The sequence below is a fragment of the Hermetia illucens genome, chromosome 7 (genome assembly GCF_905115235.1).
Source record: "Hermetia illucens chromosome 7, iHerIll2.2.curated.20191125, whole genome shotgun sequence".
Lineage (NCBI taxonomy): Eukaryota > Metazoa > Arthropoda > Insecta > Diptera > Stratiomyidae > Hermetia > Hermetia illucens.
The window spans coordinates 15262947-15284039 of record NC_051855.1 but is presented as its reverse complement, the minus strand read 5'-3'; the positions used below and the strand labels follow the sequence as shown (position 1 = coordinate 15284039).

Sequence of the window (21093 nt, the reverse complement as noted above, 5' to 3'; positions counted from 1 at the left end):
AACATCATGCACAGCTGTAGATACTAATATGCATAGACATAAACACACGCTTAATTTGTAGATTCCAAGCGGTTCCCTTCGTGTTCTACTTAAGTTTCGCTAGCTTAAAGGATTAGAGCCGACCGTGAGGTAGGCATGTCCTGACATAATACCGAGTGGGCAACGTGAGTAACCATCAACGAAGTTATCGTCTCCTCGACTGCCTCTGCGTGTACTCTTCATCTCCATCTGCTGAAATGAATTTAAAAATTTACAAAGCAATTATTCGAACAGAGGCCACGGGAAAATGTCGGTTGTGGAGGATAAAACAAAAAAAAAACAACGAGGAATATGGGGCATACGGGGAAGAAGCGGTGAATGGCGCTCCTTGCTCCTCCCCCACCACTTTCTTTAGCGCATAATATCAGCAGCAACAGCAGACACATGCGACCGATAAGGTGGTTATTTCGTGTGCCTCGGTCAGGTGTATGAACGTGACGTGATAATAATAAAACAGATAATGTGAATCCCATTTTCATTTAGGGGTTGGCCTCGTTGGTCCGCACGAAAAGTATTCGGTGTTAGATCGATCTGGGGGTGATGGTGAGTTCATATCGCGTGCGTCCCTCTCCGTTTATTGCTCCAACCACTATATTACTTAGTGTACTTATACTTGAATGCCTCCCGGCTTAGGGTTTTCCTGGTTAAGTGGAAAATTTTGAATGGGAGAAGACTTAAATTTTTATTCCGCTATTAACGCAATTTCATGTCTGAGTCGGGCTACGTTCTATTTCTATTATTGGCCGGAATAACGATACTTGCCTTGGGGTAGGGTATTATGTTTTAGGTGTTCATGTCTAAATGTTGAAAAGGAACTGTTCCCTATATATGGGATACTCATGTGCCTCATTTGATTAGAAGGGTTGATTCTCAGAGGTCTCGAGATTGTACCTGTTACCGGGTATTTCCTTAATTGCGACGACGGTGTTCCTCAGTGCTCCACAATGGTCATTTTTCTCATGTATTTGCCGGATGAAGTGGTGTGATAAATGACACTTGCCTATAATGATGGGGTGCTTCTGTTCATAAGGGATTTTGGGCTGACTCAAACGTCCTCCCAATCGAAGGAGCCCGCAGAGTTCATCTATAAAGGGATCAAGATTGCTCAGTCAATGCAACTTCTCCACTCTCTCGATCTGCCCATCAACCAGTACGTTTTGCGGGCACCTTATTACCGCATATTCGGCCTGCTGCAGTTCTAATGCTGAAAAGGGTCTGGTTGCCTCAGACTTCCACCTAAAGCACTTGGCAATGGTATTCACCAGTCTTTTCAACGACCCTTGAGATGATAGGAGTCATTGGGAGTTCTCCCCTTAGAAAAGGGCGACCAAAGAACCACGGGTTATGTCCCACAAATTTTCACGGATCCATTCCTCTGTAAGCGCAGTCGGCCGGATTCGACCTGGACCGCACATGATAAATTTCGGCGGGGTCAAGGGCTTTGCGAATCGCCACGACTCTGCGTTTCAGCATTTTATTTTGCAAATCCTTCTGATTCCGGATCCACGCAAGAGCTATCTCGGAGTCAGTGTAGGCTACGAATCTAATGGAGATGTCCCCCAGGCTCCGATATAGCCCCGTCAGTAACACCACACTTTCTAGCTCTAAATTTGGAATGGTGGAAATTTCTGCAGCATACCCGTCTCCTGAGGCATCGCTGAATCCCACCAGCTCCATGATGTTGTCTAGATTTCCATATCCATATCCAGTTCACCTCGGAACCCACACTTGATTCAGATGATCCAGACAAAAAAACACCTTCTCGAACTGTATATCTGCGTGCTCGCCGCGATCTTCTCATCCCAATCGTACCCTTCTTGCTAAAGTTCGATTTCATGATGACAAGGAGCAGCCATCCGATCGGATCGTATAGAGAAGCCACTATGCTCAAAATTTGCCTCTTTGGAACTGCCGATTTTGAACTTTATCGGCGCACAGGCTTGGCACTCTTATGCGATATGATAGGAAGAAGGAAGTGGCTGTGGATAGGTCATAGATTAAGTCGAGAAATCGTGGGGGTAGCTCAAAAGCATTTCCGGTAATCGCACCCCATCAAGAGGTGAGAGGCAATCATATATCATTTACTTACGTCTTGATGCCGTCCATGCCTCAAGAACGCTTGTCAATTTTATAATTTGACCGGCAGGGTTAACGCTGTAGCTTTGTACCGAGGTCACAAGGGAAACGCAGGTGACGCCTCCCCGTGATAAAGCAGGTGGGAAGACAAGAAAACGGTCTAGAGACGGTACCAGCGAGCCTCTTGGACTACAGCAAGTCCCGAAGAAGAAAAAAGCCTCTTCACCAAAGAAGGCGGAGCCGGCGAGAGTACCCGCGAAAGTCGGTAATCTCACGATTGCAGCCACAACACCTACAAAATTGGAAGAAACCAACGCCCGGAGGCCCGAACAATGGACTAAGGTGAGCAACAAGAGGAAAAAGGACAAAAAGATGCTCCGCCTGGAAATAATAATTATTTCCAAGAAGGGAAATATGTCCTATGTCGACATGCTCCGAAAGGTGAAGTCAGACCCGGAATTGAAGGAGTTGGGGGATAGTGTGAGCCGTATCAGGCGAACACAGAGAGGGGATTTGATGCTGGAGTTAAGTAAATCCGCCGACAAGTCGGCCGATAACTTCCGCGGGAAGGTGGAAAGTGTACTTGGAGAGGAAGCTGAGGTAAGAGCTCGGAAACAGGAGATAGTGGTCGAATGCAAGGACCTAGATGAAGTCACCTCACGGGAGGACATCTGTGCTGCGCTGAAGCAACAGTTCAACCTTGGTGATATAGACCAGAGTGCCATAAGTAGGATGAAGAAGGCATATGGTGGCACACAGACCGCTATTATTAGTTTGCCGGCGGAATCAGCTATTAAGTTAATTATCGCGGGCAAGGTAAGAGTAGGTTGGGTCGTGTGCAGGCTCAGGGAGCAAATCTCTCTAAAGAGATGCTTCAGATGCCTCGATTTCGGCCATTTTGCGGCGGCATGCATTAGCCAGCATGATAGGTCGAGGAGTTGCCGGAAGTGTGGGGAAGAGGGCCACCTCATCAAAGATTGCACCGGAGATCCATGGTGTATGTTATGTAGTGGGAAAGAGGGCGTGGACGGCCGGCATATTGCGGGAAGCAGCAGATGTCCGATATATAGGAGGGAGCTGAACCGCACAGGCAAATGAGATTGACACAAATCAATCTCAATCACTGTGAGGCAGCTCAGGACCTGCTCTCACAAACCATTCGAGAGTCGAATGTCGATGTCGCGGTTATTTGCGAGCCGTACAGAAACTACGGCGGTGCGACTTGGGCGGTGGATGCGTCTGGCAACGCCGCAATCTGGGCGTGCGGAAGACAGGCCATTCAGGAAGTCATGGCCCCCCGGCAGCCGGTTTTATAAGGACGAAGGTCAACGGTGTCCATATTTATAGTTGCTACGCTCCTCCTAGTGCAACCTTAGCACAATATGAGGAGATGTTAGACAGTCTGGTGTTGGATGCTAGAGACCGCAGCCCTAAAATCATTGCGGGCAATTTCAACGCGTGGGGCCTGGAGTGGGGAAGCCGATCGACGAACACCAGAGGTCAAATTCTGTTGGAGTCATTTGCGGAGCTGGACATCGTGCTGGCCAACGTTGGATGCGTGCCCACCTTTCGAGGAAGAGGGTCGGGTTCGATCGTTGACCTGACATTTGTTAGCACTTCACTGGTGAGGGGGATGGCTTGGCAAGTGAGTGAGCACTACACCCACAGTGACCACCAGGCCATCTTCCTCCGCATTGGGAACTGGGGAAGCAGTCAACGACGTTCTGGAGGTGGAAAGGCTAGGGCGGTTTGCTGGTCTATTGGAGCTTTCGACGAGGAGACATTCCTGGCCGCATTGGAGGGAGCCCATGATCCGGATGGAACAGCGGTGGAAAGGGTCACACAGCTGTCTCAGCGTGTAACCGAAGCATGCGACGCTACGATGCCACGACGACGTTTGCACCACGGCAAGAGGCCAAACTACTGGTGGAACACGGAGATCGCTGCCTTGAGATCCTCTTGTATCCGAGCGAGGAAACTTTCCCACAGGACAAGGGGAAGGCCGGAGCACCAGGAGCGTGAGGAGGAATACAGGGATCTGCGAAGCAACCTTAAGAAGGCCATTCGGAGAAGCAAGCGGGAATGCTACCAGAAGCTCTGCATGGAGGCTAATACGAATCCGTGGGGTACAGTCTACCAAGTTGTAATGAACAAGATCCGCGGGCGGATCACCTCAGGTGACATGCCCACGGCTCTTGTTGCAAATAATTGCAACTCTTTTCCCACAGCAGGAGCAGGACGAAAGAGGACCCCAACTGGCAGCTCAGCAGGACGTCTTCTCGATCCCTGATGTTACCGAAGAGGAACTTTGGGAAATCTGCAGACGTATTGGGGACAGCAAGGCTCCGGGATTGGACGGAATTCCGAACAGGGCTCTGAAGGTGGTGGTCAAGACCAGACCAAGGTGGTTCGCAAGCACATTCGAATCGTGCATGGCGGAAGGAGTGTTTCCCGCCCAGTGGAAGAGGCAGAAGCTGGTCTTGCTACCGAAGCCCCGAAAACCACCCGGCGTGCCCTCTTCATATCGCCCTATTTGTCTCTTAGACACCATGGGGAAGATGTTGGAGAGGGTGATATACAACAGGCTGCTCCCGTTCATCGAGCTTGCGGGTGGTCTTTCAGAGCGGCAATATGGGTTTCGGCGAGCCCGTTCTACGGTCGATGCAGTAGCAAAGGTCGTGGAATTGGCTCGAAATGCAATGGCCATGGGCAAATTCTGTGCTCTGGTGACGCTGGACGTCAAAAATGCTTTTAACTCAGCCAACTGGGGCTGGATTAAGGGCGCTTTGGCCAAACTGGGTGTTCCTAGCTACTTGGCTCGGCTCATGGAGAGTTACTTTTCGGATAGACTTCTCTGGTACGAGACGGACGACGGGCCGAAGGAGTACATTGTGACAGCAGGTGTGCAGTAGCCGTGGTGCAGACAAAACTCCTGGAGTTGGATCCAGCTCGGAAGGCGGCGCGACGGAGACGTGACATGGACGAGCTAGTATAGCGAACCAGAGCCTCCCCCGCGAAGTAATACTTCACGGTGGTCCCGCGGGGAGGGGCGGAAGAGTGGGGGTGGTTTTAGTGGGTGTGAATCCCACACACTGCTGCAACCTGGCGCAGCAGTGTCTTTCTAAGATTTCCACCTCCATCCATAAAAAAAAAAAAAAAAAAAAAAATGCCGTCCATGCCTCAAGAACGCTTGTCAATTTTATAACTTGACCGGCAGGATTAACGCTGTAGCTTTGTACCGAGGCATTTCACTCAACACTATCATTTTCGGGTTTTAAGAACATGGAGAATGGGTTTTCTTGGTCGACCTGTCGCTGCATCTGTCACCAAGAGAAGTCAGGTAGGATTTAGCATAATGGAGCAATTTCCATTTAGCTTTTTCCTTGATATCAGCATTTTATATTTGTTTTACTGAAGATAATAGAAAGAACGTCGTCTCAAATTCTCCTCCTTTATCTGGAAGCAGCACGCTATATAAACAACATGGCTAAGTTATTTGACTTTAAACATTTTGAACCTTCGGTCTTGAGGCCATTTTATCTATAGTTACGATAGTACAGGAATTCTGAGTATCCGGGTTAACGAGACAAGTTCCAAAGTGTTACACTCCTCGTTTGAGGTTTTACAACGGGCAATCAGTGATTCTCAATAATTCCAACATATGCGGATGTCACCGTCTTGGGTGAAATGGTCTCCCCCTTGATTAAGTACTTTGCAATCCCTTCCACCATCGAGAGGTTCCTCTATGCTGAGACTAATCGGACGGTTTGGGAATTATCGAAGAATCGCAAAGGGCCTGGTATGCCTCGATCACACAAGTAGTACCTGTGCGACACACCTCTATTGTATTTGGCAATTTTGTTGATAAGGTATATCGACCTGTTGGTTTGATTTGGTTCCATTGTCCAGGGAATCATGGTCTGTCTGCTACCACCTCGGAAGTTGAGGTATCTTTTTGGAGGTGGAGTTAGAGATTTCGACACCAAAATCGGAAGTGTTATTTTGTAGCGGGGTTTTTTTTTAGGACTAGACAACTTATCCTCGTCCAAAAATCAGATTCCATTTCGATAAAGGTTTAAGATTAAGGATTTACGTGGTCATCTTTCCAATGCACCTAGTTCTCTGCTCTAATCAGTTTCCTTCAAAAAGGAAGGTAATAGCAAGGTAGATAGAAGAGATTAAACCTAAAACTTGTTACGAAACAGTGAGTGCGAAAGACGGAAAAGAAACGAAAAAGGCGACATTTGCAGTCCCCAATCAACAACCTGATGTACAAATGAACGCAAAAGGAGTGCACAATTTCCACATTTCCATATCTCTTTCCGAAGGATAACTCAACAGCATTGAACTAACAACTGAGAAGCTAACACATATACACCATTCCTTACCTGATACAATCCTCCAATCTCTTATATGGAAAATAAACGAAAAATAAACCAACAAATGAAGCCAAAGACCGGCAAGGTATGATGTTCACTAGACGAAATGGAATTTAGTGCGCTTCACATAAACAGGACTCACATACGCTAGTCTCCTCATTCTTCCTGGTATACCTGGTATACCCCCCCCCCCTTTTTTACGTTGTTATTTCGTATACACGCCAGGACTCAGGTAGTCCCTATAGTGACCAGGTCAAGGAAAAGAAAGGTTGGCTTAAATATTCTAGGACATCGAGAGGCGGAGGACGATGATAAAAGTCGACACTGAATGTAAAGTACTGCATACTGTGTGTGGTGAAATCAAATCCACATTTAAGTTATGTCGTCGCGAGTGGTTGGAAAAAGATAAGTTTGGGGGAAGGGGGTGCTGAAAATAGCAGATATGGAAAGAATATCTATTGTTACAACCTCCACCTTTCATCCATGTCGTATTGTGAAACTTTGATTCAATTGTAATGAACGCTTTCTTTGGACAATGCTATGCTGATTCAGTTGGGACAACTTTGTGGAAGAGAGGCGGGGGGGGGGGGGGGTGGTCTCGGTGCGTACCATTTTTTATTATCAGATGCGAGTATCTTTTTATTTTACAAACGGATCTATTACAATTGATTGAGGTTATTCTTGCAGTTTTTTGCCAGCCCAATCAAGGACGAAGATAAAAATTAAGATTAGTCAATTTTGAGGGATATATACATATGTGCATGCATGTATATCTTTTCTATGAACTCAACAAGATCATTTTTGTTTTTAACAACAGAAAGTGCATCTTTCTTGGTCGACCTGCCGCGGGAACTGCCACCAAGAGAGATCAGAATTTAACAAACCCTGGAGTTTCCCCTTTCCCTCATCCGTTCATGTCGTCTTTCTGGCTCGACTAAGTTTGACGTTATTGCACCCTCTGAAATTCAAAAATAAAAAAAGAAATGTGGCTTATTAGTGTCATCTACCACACCGGAGCTTTTCGGAAAACAGAAAAGCTGTTCATATAATATAAGAACTGCAGCTACTCCAGGGACGATTCCTGCTTGCTACAAAACTAGAAAAGCTAATGGAACTCTGTAAGGGAGGAATAAAGTCAACCGAAGAATAAGTGGGAAAACGAAATTTCGGTTCCCTCTCCCTAAGAAAAATACATATACATTTAAGTCACGTGAAGATACCACACTTCCCCAACAACAATTGATGTGTATTGCTCCGCAAATGGGGTTGATTGCCGGGGGATGACAATGCATGCAAGTGACAGAAGAAAGAAGCAACAGCAGCATCGATGGTAGCAACAACAATCCCAGTAGCATTGTTAGGGAAAAATTACGAGCCCGCATTTTCCCAATTCGATGAGCATGCCCACTAAAGTGGAGGGTCAGAATCTGAGGAGAATGTATCTGCCGACGGGGGAAAAGTCAAAAGTATTTCTTACGCGCATCAATTCCTTCATGATCCTCCCATGCTAACAAGGCTTCCTTTCATATTAGGTTTCGTGAAATGTTATTCCAGTACAATCAGGAGCAAAATGATAAAGGAGAACGTGGAGATAGGAAAACCTATGGATTAGATTAAGGATCAAGTAGGAAAGACCAGGTTTTCATGTTTCGCTGGAGTCCAAAAACATCGTAATCATCTAACAACCAATTCAGGTTTCCAAGTTAGAGGCATATCTTTTGGCTTGCGGTGATCAACAAAGGAAAAGGCGAGCCCCCCGAAAAGCCCATCAGAAGTAGACTCGCTGAAGCGATACGCGCTACCGGAGGCTTATCTCCTGCGTCCCATATCGTTCGGCGGGTTCATTACCTTGGGTTGACTCTTGACTCAAAGATGAGCAAAACAAAGCAGCAGCGAACAAGGCTGCAGCTGGAGTTTCGACGTTAAGTAGGCTAATGGCAAATATCAGGGGTCTTATGTCCAGGCAGGCGTCGTCTTCTGGTGAGTTCAACGGGGTCTGTCCTGCTCTACGATGGAGATATGGCATATGGGTGGACGCTCTTGGCAAGAAGGTATATCGTAAGTGCCTCGCGAAAGTACAGAGACGGGGAGCTTTACACGTGGCGTCTATGTACTGCATTGTCTCTGAACCAACTTTTATGGTGATCGCGGGAGTAATCCTCATTGCCCTTCTTGGTAAAGAGCGTGAAGCCATTTACAAGCACAAGGCAGAAGGGTCAAGGAAGGTGGTTGCTCGTAAAAAAACGTCAACGAACCCTAGATGAGCGGCAATTCTCTTGGAAAAATGAAACTAGAGGCAGATCGACTGCATGGCTGAATCGGAAGCATGGTGAGACTGACTATTTTCTTACCCAGTTCTTAACTGGGAGGTTTTCAGTCTTACCTGCACAAGATTGGAAAGGCACGATCTCCGGATTGTGTGTTTTTCAATGTAGTTGTCGACAACACCCATCACACTTTTTTTCTTGTTGAAGATGGGATGGGATTTGTCAGCAGCTCCATTTACCCACAGGGTATCTCTCTCCAGATAACATTGTCGAAAAGATGCTGAGAAGCGCTGAAAGGCGGAGCCGTGTTGCCCATTACGTTCAGGGTCTTCTCCTTGTAAGGAAGATAGAGCTCGACCGCTGGAGGGGCCGGATGGCAGGTGTTCAATAAGTCACAGGTGTACAATTAGAGCGATGGGTTGAGTACTTTGATGAGCTACTAAACAACCAGAACATCGGCGAGTTGGAGGTCCCGCCAACTGAAGACGACGGACAAATACTGCCACCACCAAGTTTAGGAGAAACAGTCCGTGCAATTCATCGGCTAAAAAATCATAGGTAAGTCGCCAGGAGCCGATGGAATTACAGCCGAATTGGTTAAATATGGAGGCGACCAGTTACACCAAGTGGTTCATCAACTTGTGCTCAAGGTATGGGACAGCAAATCAATGCCTGACGATTGGCAACGAGGCATAATCTGTCTCATACATAAAAAGGGAGATATCACACAGTGCAGCAATTATAGAGGTATCACGGGACAAATTCTTGAGCCAAATCGGGAAGACTTTAGGACAGGAAGCCGACATAAGAGCTAGCAGGCCGAAGATCACTATAATCTGCAAAGATATAGATGAAATCACGACGAAGGAGGAGGTTTGCGAAGCGTTGGAGAAACAGTTCGATCTTACCGGACTACAAGAGTCAGCGGTGAAAACGCTAAGGAAAGCCTATGGGGGAACACAAACCGCCATCATCAGCCTACCAGTGGAGAACGCACTCAAACTGTTAGCAGCAGGGAGAGTGAGAATAGGCTGGGTAATGTGTCGCCTTGGGGAACAGGTGGCGTTAAAACGGTGCTTTAGATGCCTTGGCTTTGGTCACATTGCGAAGGCATGCACTAACCCAAATGACAGGTCAAAGCAATGCAGGAGATGCGGAGTGGAAGGCCATATCAGCAAGGACTGCGGAGCTGACCCAAATTGTCTACTGTGCAAAGGAAAGGAGGGTGTGGACCATCGGCACATTGCGGGCAGCAGCAGGTGCCCGGAATACAGGAGAGCCCTTAGCACAAATCGCAGATGGGGTTGATACAAATCAACCTCAACAACTGCGAGGCGGCGCAGGATCTACTCGCGCAAACCATCCGCGAGAAAAACATCGATGTGGCCATACTAAGTGAACCATACCGAAACCGCGGTGGTAGCGTTTGGGTCAAAGACCAAACGGGCCAAGCAGCGCTGTGGACTTGTGGAGAACAAGCCTTCCAGGAAATAATGGAGCACCCGGAGGAGGGCTTCATCAGAGCGAAGGTGAAGGGCATCCACATCTACAGCTGCTATGCTCCACCCAGCGCTACATTCGTCGAGTATGAGCGGATGCTTGCTGCTCTTGTTTTGGATGCAAGAGGACGTTGGCCGATCATAATAGGAGGCGATTTCAATGCGTGGGCTCTTGAATGGGGCAGCCGGGTAACTAATGTGAGGGGACGTGTTCTCCTCGAAGCATTCGCGGAGCTGGACGTGGTACTGGCGAATGTTGGGTCTTCGTACACTTTCCGGGGAAGGGGCCTGGGGTCTATAGTGGACCTGACATACGTGAGTGCCACTTTAGCCAGTAGAATCGCTCGGCATGTCAGTGAGGACTATACTCACAGCGACCACCAGGCAATCTGCATAGAGATCAAAGGCGGATCGAGCTCGAAACAGAGTTTTCGCAAAATGCCGGGTGGTATGCTTGGCTGGACAGTGAAAGCGTTCGAGGGGGACACGTTTTCCGCGGTGCTCAAATCCGACATATCCCTGAATGGTACGGCTGGAGAGAAAGCCACCCAGATCACTCGATGGGTGACGGAAGCATGCGATGCTACTATGCCCAGAAGGCGATTGCTCCCCTGTAGGCAACCCAACTACTGGTGGAACAATGAAATCGCAAGTTTGCGAGCCGCATGTTTTCGGGCAAGGAGGCTTTGCCAGAGGCTCAGGGGAAAACCCGGTGGCGACGGTCGAGAGGAGGCACACAAGCAATTGCGTGGCCGCCTAAAGGAAGCCATTCGGAGGAGCAAAAAGAACTGCTTCAAACAGCTGTGCGACCATGCCGACATAAACCCTTGGGGCGAGGCTTACAGAGTGGTGATGAAAAGGCTGCGGAAATCACCCCAGGTGACCTGTCCGCGCCTCCTGAAACAGATTGTTACCACTCTGTTCCCTCACCACGAAAATAGGGGAAGGCAAGTTTTTGTCCAGCCAAATGACGGCATGGAAAGGCGATGGAAAAACTGTTGGAATATGGACAACAGTTGCACCATCTGTTCATCGACTTTAAAGCCGCCTATGATAGCATAGCCAGGGTAAAACTGTACACGGCTATGAGAGAATTCGGTATCCCGACGAAATTAATAAGACTGACTAGGCTGACCCTGACGAATGTGCGAGGCCAGATAAAAGCAGCAGAATCACTCTCAAGACCATTCGACATCAACAACGGTCTACGACAAGGGGATGCGCTTTGATGCGTCCTCTTTGACCTGGCCCTCGAGAAAGTGATCCGTGATGCTGAGGTGAATGCAAGAGGTACGATCCTCTTCAAGTTCACCCAACTACTGGCCTATGCTGACGATATCGACATCATGGGAAAAACCACCCAAGACGTACAAACTGCCTTCATCCAGATCGAGCAAGCGGCGATTGGTGCGAGATCTTGGGCTGCACATCAATGAAGACAAGACAAAATATATGGTGGTAACGTCAGCACCGAAGACGAATCACCCAACAACATCAAACCGCACTGGTCAAACACAAACACGAAGAAGAATAAGGATAGGAGAATACAACTTTGAGACCGTTGACAATTTCTCCTATCTAGGGTCGAAAATCACAACCAATAACAACTACGATAATGAAATCCGCGCACGGTTGTTGTCAGCCAACAGAGCCTATTTCAGCTTACAAAGACTGTTCCGCTCGAAACGTCTCACCATAGGGTCAAAGCTCTTACTGTACAAGACTATGATCTTGCCAGTCCTCATGTATTCCTCGGAAGCTTGGGTTCTTAGCAAGAAAAATTGCGAACTCTTGCCCACGTTCGAGAGAAGAATCCTGCGAAGAATTTTTGGCCCCCTACATGAGGATGGACGATTTCGTAGCCTACACAATGACGAAATCTATGAGCGATACCATGACCGTCCGGTTGTGGATAAAATCCGGCTCAATAGGTTACGGTGGGCGGGTCACTTAATTCGTATGGATGAAGATGATCCCACCCGGAAAGTCTATAAGGGCAATATCTATGGTAGGAAAAGAAGACGAGGCAGACCCTGCCTAAGATGGAGCGATGGCGTGGGTCAGGACGCCAGACAGCTTTTAGGGATATCGAATTGGTGGACCTCGGCGCAAAACCGGGATGTCTGGAGTTCCTTATTAAGGCAGGCCTAGACCGGATACCGGTTGTTGCGCCGTTGATGATGATGATGATGATGTACAATATCTGTCATCATCTTTTGGCTTAGACAAGAGAAAATGGCCAAATCTGAAATTGCATTTTGTGAAAAATCCTGACGTTCCAGAGATTTTTTCATCTCATTTTCGTTTTCAGAACATCCAGAACCAAACAGTTTTTTTTTGGTTGCAGATCTGAGTTATTAACTTAAACTTTAGTAGGAAGTTGAGTCTAATTCTCCCATTTTATCGTTGAGTGTGCTAATCCTAGCGCCCCTATATATGACCCAGACATCTACATATAAATCAATTGAGGGGAACTTGTGATTGCGGGGCTGCTGCTACTAGACTAGGCGAAAAACCCACTTTGCGCATATCCACCCGATACTCGTATTCCAAATTGTGGAAAAGCATTGGAAAATGAGTGAGAAAATTCTAAGCAAACCACCACCCAACGGACGCAATTCCGAGACAAACTTGAAGAGAGTACTGGCACTGAATAGCAGATAGAGCAGAGACAGAGAGGTAGAGAGAGAAAAAGATAAAAAGGAAAAAAAAAAAGATAGAATTTTTCCGAATGGATATCCTTTTAGTATAGTGTGTACGGTTGAGTATTTCACTTGTACGTAGTGTCAAATCAGGCATAGTTCGGCCAGGAAAAAATTTAAATTTTTTCATATAGTCCAAAGAAAACTCAAGATAAAAGTTTATAGTAGAGGGATCGATATCGAATTCGTAGCGGATACTTGTATCTAGGAGGAATTTTCATTTGTAAAATTGGTAATTCTAGCCTGGACTCTAGACGAAGCGAATATAAATAGAAAAATAGACCTAGAAAATCGGGTGTCCTGACGTATTCAAGGAATCTTTAATGGTCCAGCCTGTGATCCTCGTGATTATCTGCCACAAAGTCTAGTAGGGACAGCACAAAAAAGAAGTGGATTTTTTTTTTTTTTTTGGATTTCTACGAAGGAAGCGTAAGCTCTGAATGGAAAAAGATGTAAATTCGCTGGATACCGGGACTGTCGTCTTCAAGTGGTGTGTTATTGTGCTTTAGAGATACGCGACGAACGGAAAATTGACAGATTTTTTGGACCCACGGAAATGAAAGGAAAAGGATAAGATTTGATTGGGAAAATTCTTCTTGTTTCTGGTGTTTCTGTTGGTCATCCATAGGTTGCTTTTTATACCGTATGCTATGTTTTCTCTAGCCCGCGCCTAAAGTTTTCAGTTGAGTTTTCCGAACCGCGGCTTTTCCTACACAGACACACATGTACAGTGCTAGGGAGATATATAGTAAAGTATGTAAATTCGGTTGGGGGCTTTTCCTTAAATTCTCGCAGCTTGTTCTCGGTAGCCTTCTGATGTACACACGCTATCCAAAATATTCTGAGAAGTTTATCGAGGAAAAATGTGAGGAAAAAAAAAAAAAGATGATCCCTCTCCTGAGCGTTCTTCCCCGACTTCCTTTCTCCTCCGCCCGATGGGAAGTGAAAAATCGTTTGCGTGGTGTGCAAGCATGACAGTAGAATGGTGAGGGGGCGGAGGGCGTGAATTACCAACAATAGAACAGCTTCAGTTTCTTGCTTGGTGCGCTACTACTGCTTGTGGAGCCACCGTGCTGGCTGACGATTTCTGCTGCTGCTACTGGTGCTCCTCCGGTCGTAAGGAATGCTGTGAGTGGAATTCTTTTGGAGTGTCGACCTCCGGTTATCGTATAGCATTTTTAAGCCGGAATTTGAACTTCAACTCTACGAATTTTCCTGTATATATTTCGGGTTGTTTTTTTTTTGGGGGAAAAGTCGTTGGGTTTGAAATTTAAAAACTTCCAGATTGGAACATACGATTGAGGTAGGACTTTTGAATTATTGTCATGTTGTCTGGGCTAGTATAGGACATATCAGGACATTGGAATAATAATTGCAGCGCACCGCAAAGCTGAAGTTTTTCTTCCCGACTGAATTTTCAATTTCGAAAGATTTTCCGCGCTAAAATTCGGCTAGTACGGAATAGGTCGGAGTCAAAATCTATTTTTTTCTTGACATTATTCAAAGATTCATTGTCGGCGTATCCGCGTTTGTTTTTTGTTGTGAGGATGGATTTCCTGTTTGATTGTGAGAACTAGAAGAAAAATCTGGGAAAGTTTTGTTTAGTTTTCATGCGGCCAGAAAGCTTCTTGTGTTCGGCTTTGATTGTCTTTACTTCGTCAGTTCATCTCTCGGATTAAATTTAAAGGTCTTTAGTGTGGTTTTAATAGAAGATTCCTCTTGCACATTGTGGGATTTTCTCACAGATGAAAAGTAGGAGAAAATCGTGCACTTTATATAGTTTTGTTGGTGATACACGTCGCGGTTGCTGTTGTTTAAGTTTATTTCTTTTGAATAGGAATCCTGCGGTGATAATTAAACGTTTTGTAGTGGCTCTCCCCGGGACAAAAGGGAATTTGTGTCGAAATTAATAAAGCGGGAGCTTTGAATTGTTTTTGTTCTATTTTGGTTAATTTTTAACTTTTGTGATGAGAAGAACAATGAATTGGAACTCAAGGGGGCTAGAAAAGATGCTGCAACCAATAAAAGATATTTATGAGAGCGAACAAAAGATGATAATGTGTGAAATCATCTTTGAAAAATTTTAGAATCCAAATCTTTCAAAGTGCAGCCGAGTAAGTATCCTTCTACTCCTCCTTGTTCTACAATTTAATGTCGTCCTTCTCTCCACATCCTCTCTGAAGTTTTCCCCACCTTAACAAACAAGAACAAGTGTAAAAAAAACGTACGAAAATTAAATTGAAAATTCGAACGCAGAGAAGAAAAGCCAACGACGAAGTATAGATATATACATTTGCCTATATCTGCAGATAGAGATATATCTCTATATCAAACACGCGCAGTACCAAATTTTTCTTTTGTAAAAATGTTGCGCTAGATTTTCAACAGCAGCAATAGAACAACAACAAAGATAACAAAAACGAACAATAAACAAGAACCCAATATTTGTCACCTCACCTCTGGTTGTTGTGTTTCCACTGAAAGCTGGCCCTTCCAAGCAAAAATTAACAAAATAAAAAAAAATGTAATAAACACAAAAAAAAACTCAAAAAAAAACAAAAAAAAAATCAAAGCTGAAAGCCTTTCCATTTTCCTTTTTTTCCGGTTCAGTCATGTTGATTCGCTCGCTTTTTGAAATTTGACAGACTTTTCCGAGGTATCTGAGGAAATTTTTGAAATTATACATATTTTTTTTTTTTTGCGAAAATATACTAGTTCCACAAGTGGGGGAAAAACAGAGCTTCTATAGTGTGTGTGTGTGTGCGTGTGTCTGTGCAGGAGAGAAATAGAAAAGGAAGGGAAAGTGGAAAAGTTAGTGTGGTGGAAAAATTGTGCCGCCTGAGCGAAGCAACGTTGTATTGTATATTTTATATACATATATATATATTCCTCTTATTCTTGAGAAAAAAATAGTTTCTTTTGTTTTTTTATTTATTTTATTTTATTTTTTTTTTTTTTGAAGGTATTCTCGTATAGCGATAAAAACAAGTGAAATTTTAGAAAAAAAAAATTAAAAAGGAACACGTAAAAGAAAAAGATATTGAAATCTAACAAACAAAAAAAAAACACAATTTACCAGTGTCTGTGTGCAAGTGACTTTTCTCATTAATCTGTTTTTACGACGGGTGGTATCGTGTTAGCTAAACTGAGTGTTTAAATCTGTGAACAGTTGGCTGAAATATATATTTATCTGAATTTTTAACTGGACGCATCTTGCTCTGAAGGTAAGCCACTTAGCTTGATTAGTTATTGTATATTGATAGTAATTTTGGAGACTTTATTACTGCCTTTTCGTGAGAATAAGATTTCAGACCATAACAATGAACAAGTCCTTTGGGTTGTATCACCCAAAACAGCCCGGCATTTGATATTTTAAGATAACTAACCGGTAGTCTGTCTGCCCGACCGCCCTCCCTGGAATTGGGACAACCGTTCGATTTTACAATATCCAAGCGTTCACTATTATACAATGTGAAAGGAGATAATATAAATATAACCCTTCCATATAGACAAGTTGAACGAGAAATTCTGTTGTAGGGACTGCTAGTGTATTCGCTCCTCCTAGACTTGATGGAGCTAGCGATAGTTTACTAGTTGTAGAGGAAACTCAGCGAAAGAAAAAAAAAAAAACGAGGGTAGTGAGTAGTAAAATCGAAACAGAGGATTTTCGAGCATGTATATCGTCCTGCTCCTTTGTTTCGTTACCTTTTCATATTCATCAGGGTGGCACTCTCTAACAGTTGAAAGACAGAACGTAAGTGACAATCCAATCATGCCAACAACCCCACTTTACAATGGTTTGGATCCTTTTTCGTCGTCATCAAGAATCGTTCGCCTGTCTCTTCTCTGCTTTTATATATTATTTTGTCTATTTAGGATTCTCAAACAACAATCCACACAATATCCTGTCATTTCCACCAAAGTTAGATTGAGAAGACGTTCGTTGATCTATATATATATATTCATAAATATACAATAGAATGAAGGAAGCGTGGAACATGGAAATAGAGGAGCAGCTTACAAGGGATTATGTGAATCAAAAGGAGTATTATACATGTAGAGGGGATGGGCTTCCGATGTGGGTCTCTTACCATGTGACATTCAGGATGCGGCTCCATTCAGTCTAGGAGGCAAACATTATGCCTTTTTATGTCTCCATGCTACGAAAGGAAATACGGAGCCAAATATACGTAATCAACAGACTGTGGTTCTGATAAATAAATATCTAAAAGAATAGAAATGGAAGCAAAAAATGCTGCTAGGGCAGAAAGTGAATTTAGACAACAGAAAAAAAGACCTGACTTGAGAATCTTCAACATCTCCAAGTGAATTATCCTTGCACGGGCATCTCTCTGCACTAAACCTGTGTGTCGCTCACAAGGGACATAAATTGCATTTTGTTTATGTGATCCCTTCTTATTAAACTTTATTAAAATCGGTTTACTGTCTGTCTTTTTTTTGTTTTTTTTTTTGAAGGTGGAAAGCTTCAAAAGCTACCGTAGGCTCCTGCCAGATGGTCCTACCCACTAAATCCAGCTTCTTCTTCCACCCTCCCTACGGGACTCCAGTATGGTATTACGTCGCGGGGCTGGATCAGAATTTATCCTACCGTAGGCTCCTGCCAGACGGTCCTACCCACTAAATCCAGCTTCTTCTTCCACTCTCCCCACGGGACTCCAGTATGGTATTACGTCGCGGGGCTGGATCAGAATTTATCCTGCACTTGTGTCCGCGGTCGTGATTCTCGCTCGTTCCTCTTTCCGGCTGACTTCCTCCGGTCTAAGCTTCATGTGGATAACTTCGATCACTTTTTTGACAGTAGTCTATACCTCCATCGATTTCAACATATGATCCAACATGTTTTCCGGAGTGGAATGCTCCCCAATTTTAGTTTCTAATGTGGCTCTTTTAACTGCGAACCTCGGACATTGAAATACCGCATGTCCGGGCACAATAGACGTACTATACAATACTATACGCAAGCTGCTTGGCAATGGTTCAAATTTAGTCGTAAGAACCTCATTGTGCTACCTAGGATGCGGGCCGTATTCATGTCATTCATTTGCCTGCAAGACCGACAATTGGGGCTTTCATCTCAATCCTTAGCTGCTTGGCAATGGTTCAAATTTAGTCGTAAGAACCTCATTGTGCTACCTAGGATGCGGGCCGTATTCATGTCATTCATTTGCCTGCAAGACCGACAATTGGGGCTTTCATCACAATCCTTAGCAATGTAACCTATTTTTCCCCCAATGACGACTCAATTTTCATCTGCAGGTCTTCTAACTTTTCGCCTGGTTTAAATTCAAGCAGTAAGTCACCTTTCTGTGTTCGCCTTACACGGTTCACACTTTCACTTACACCCATCAACGAGGTGTCAGCCTTGACCTCGCGAAGAATGCGGGGTGTCGGTTTACTGTCTTCCTGTCCGCCTGTCTCTCTGTCTATCACACGCATTGTTCTCGGAAAGGGGTGCAGTGATTGACAGGAAATTTGGTTAAAAGATGGGAACGGTGAACGCTCACGCGACAAAGACTCTTTAGAATGTTCACTCTTTAGTCTTTAGCATCGACTCCTTTGGGATCGAAAAACACAATCAGTATTCGTTTTAGGAATGATGAGGTCCTAAGTCCGCATCAACTTAATGCAGGACCGGAGCAAATGGGAAGCAACTTACTCCCTCTTTCCTGGTCCACGGACCCCTCGCGGCAGAGGTGAGGCAGCGTCTGACGATTTGCCTCTGCCCTGGTAAGAAACCGTAAAGCCGCCATCGCTTCACTTTTTTGACAATCAGTATCTTTTTTTTTGTTGAGGATGCTGGGAGGTCTGAGTCTTGATGACGGATCGGACCACTTTGAAAGTAACTTGCTTCCTCTCTTGTGGTCCACGGACTCCTTTTTTTTGAGTTACTACCAAAAAAGTTGACCGACGGTTTCGTCCAGGGCAGATGTAACTCATCAGACGTACTCTAGTTGTGTTTGCGATTATATATAAATGGCCCTTTTTCTTGTAAGGGGGCCTCCCCTTAAATTCAACGTACAATGATATAACTCACTGCATGCGTGGGCAAGAAATGCAATAAAAGAACGACAAGCATCCTGAGGTTAACTACCGAGGAAAGACTGTTAAATGTCCCGTGGAAAGCTGGTATCCGGATGACACAAAAGAGCATTTACTTTTACGAAAGGGTGTGAACTCTATTACTTACAGATAAACTAGTGTCCGTGAAGCCTAGCCGGACCGGAAAAAAAACTGAAACAGGAGTTGGTGCCGATTTGCGTCTGCAGTCGCATTTGCATGAGGCAAACAAATACCGCCTAGGGTAGGGCCCCGACCCTCATTTGTTTCATTTGTTGTGAATCATGGAAAGTGACCTTTGACCATTACACCAAGCATTGTGTTCAGTGAAAACCCCTTCAAATCTGCTTACCTGAGGACTGGACTGCGTTCTATCTATGACATTCTTCACATCTGATGACAATCCCTATTGGCCTGATCTAAGTACTGAGTTTCTTTTTTGATTATCTCGGCCCTTTCGGGCTGTCTAAATCGCTTTGTTTTTCGTTCGGTCTTTGTACACGATCCCCTTCCTTGGGAAGTGGAATAGAATAGAACGGACAAATAAGCTTTTCTAGTCCTGCTTTTCTTTTGGAAACTATAATATAAGAATATCTTTTCTCTAAAGGTTCTGACGCTGGCCACACTTATAAAGCACTCTCTCTCCAGAGTGCGACTCCTATTATACCCTGCACGCTCCTTGTGCCTGCCAAGTTGGGGGTCTAGCATTTAGTTTCAAATTTCGACCCAAATCTTGAGTGCAAACTGGTTGACCGGGAGCGATAATGGTCCGTCTTTCTTCTTTGTTGGATCCATTTTACTGAGAAATGTACTGAATGAGTTGACAGATCGCTAACTTCTTTGAACTCCCTATTTTTACGCCGTATGGCTACAGATTGACTGCAGTGTTTGTTTGGTGATAGTAAGGTGCGCTAGGGTAACTTTCAATTGTATTTGGTGTATTTCTCCAGCTTGTCTCCGACTGCAATTAGTTCGTACGTTTGGTTCTGCAATAAGCCCTTGATGTATAGTGCCTAAGGAGAAAAAAGGTCTCCATTTAGTTTGTGTACGGAAAGTACATTGCTCGGTAATCTTCTGATTGATCCTCATTGTCAGCTTGGTTCTAAACTCTTTGAAAATAAAAAAAACCTTTTGGAATTTCCTGCTTGGCTGACCATGCTGTCGGTATAGCCTTGTCCATCAACTAAATAGGGAACTTTATCGATTACAGGTTCGCCCAGTCCCTGTGGGTATTCTCCTCTGGCAATCACGGTGGACAATATTTTACCAAACGATTTTTAACGCCTTTTTCTTTTAACTTTCCAGTACGGTTTACGAAAAAAAATTCATAATATTTCACGATGTCCTTAAATTTTAGGAAGGTGCGTGTCCGGGCTTTACGATTTCATATTTTTTTCAATATTTTGGGTTTTTTGCAGAGCCTTCTCCTTCTTCATTTTGAGAAAGAGGTCAAAAATAACAAAACGAGGCAATCTCCTAAATAAATTATTTCGATGTTATTTGGAAATTATATTAAACAATTGTTTGGTCCAAAAACATCGAATTTATCTTATGATATAAGCAGATTATCCTTTTTTTCAATCAGTACTTTTTTTCATGGAGGAGTATTTGGTGTTTTTTTAAAAATATTTGGTGTTTATTAAGAGTAAACTTTTCTACTTTCTTGAATTGAAGAATTCCCCCGGTAGTGTCAACATTGACCCGTACACCATCTCGGGTGCTTGTGGCTGCTGAACAATCCCTGCAAGGCTGTCGGAAGTGAGTCAACCCAAGCAAGGTTTTTCTCCTGGCACATAACTTTGGCCTTTAACGACCGGTGCCACGGTCCCACGGTCCCACTAGCTCGAATTTAGTGCCCTGGTCCGTAGTCATCACCTGAGGTGAACCAAAACCGATTGAACCGATTGGTCTCGCAAAGGGACAGCTTCAGGCCACCTGTCTATTATTGTCAGACATTAGGGGTCCCACTATATCATGTGAATGCGTTAAATCTTGCGTCCAGAACCGGGATAGCATGAATTGGGTTTTGTTACGATGGCCGACCTTCGAACGT

At 44.6% G+C, this 21093-nt stretch overlaps 1 protein-coding gene across 21 annotated transcripts in view; it reads left to right on the top strand.

The window, feature by feature from the left end:
* The first annotated feature begins 13011 nt into the window (after window positions 1–13011).
* LOC119660841 (calcium/calmodulin-dependent protein kinase type II alpha chain) overlaps window positions 13012–21093 on the top strand; it is a 72978-nt gene continuing 64896 nt past the window's right edge. For 17 of the 21 annotated variants that reach the window (XM_038069738.1, XM_038069737.1, XM_038069732.1 and 14 more), the window contains exons 1-2: window positions 13012–13194; window positions 15925–16186. The gene's annotated coding sequence lies outside the window, so the exon portion shown is untranslated. Of the gene's footprint in view, window positions 13195–13957; window positions 14091–14117; window positions 14266–14822; window positions 15077–15924; window positions 16187–21093 lie in introns of those variants that run through there. The other 4 variants (XM_038069719.1, XM_038069716.1, XM_038069718.1 and 1 more) reach the window with 4 other exon arrangements.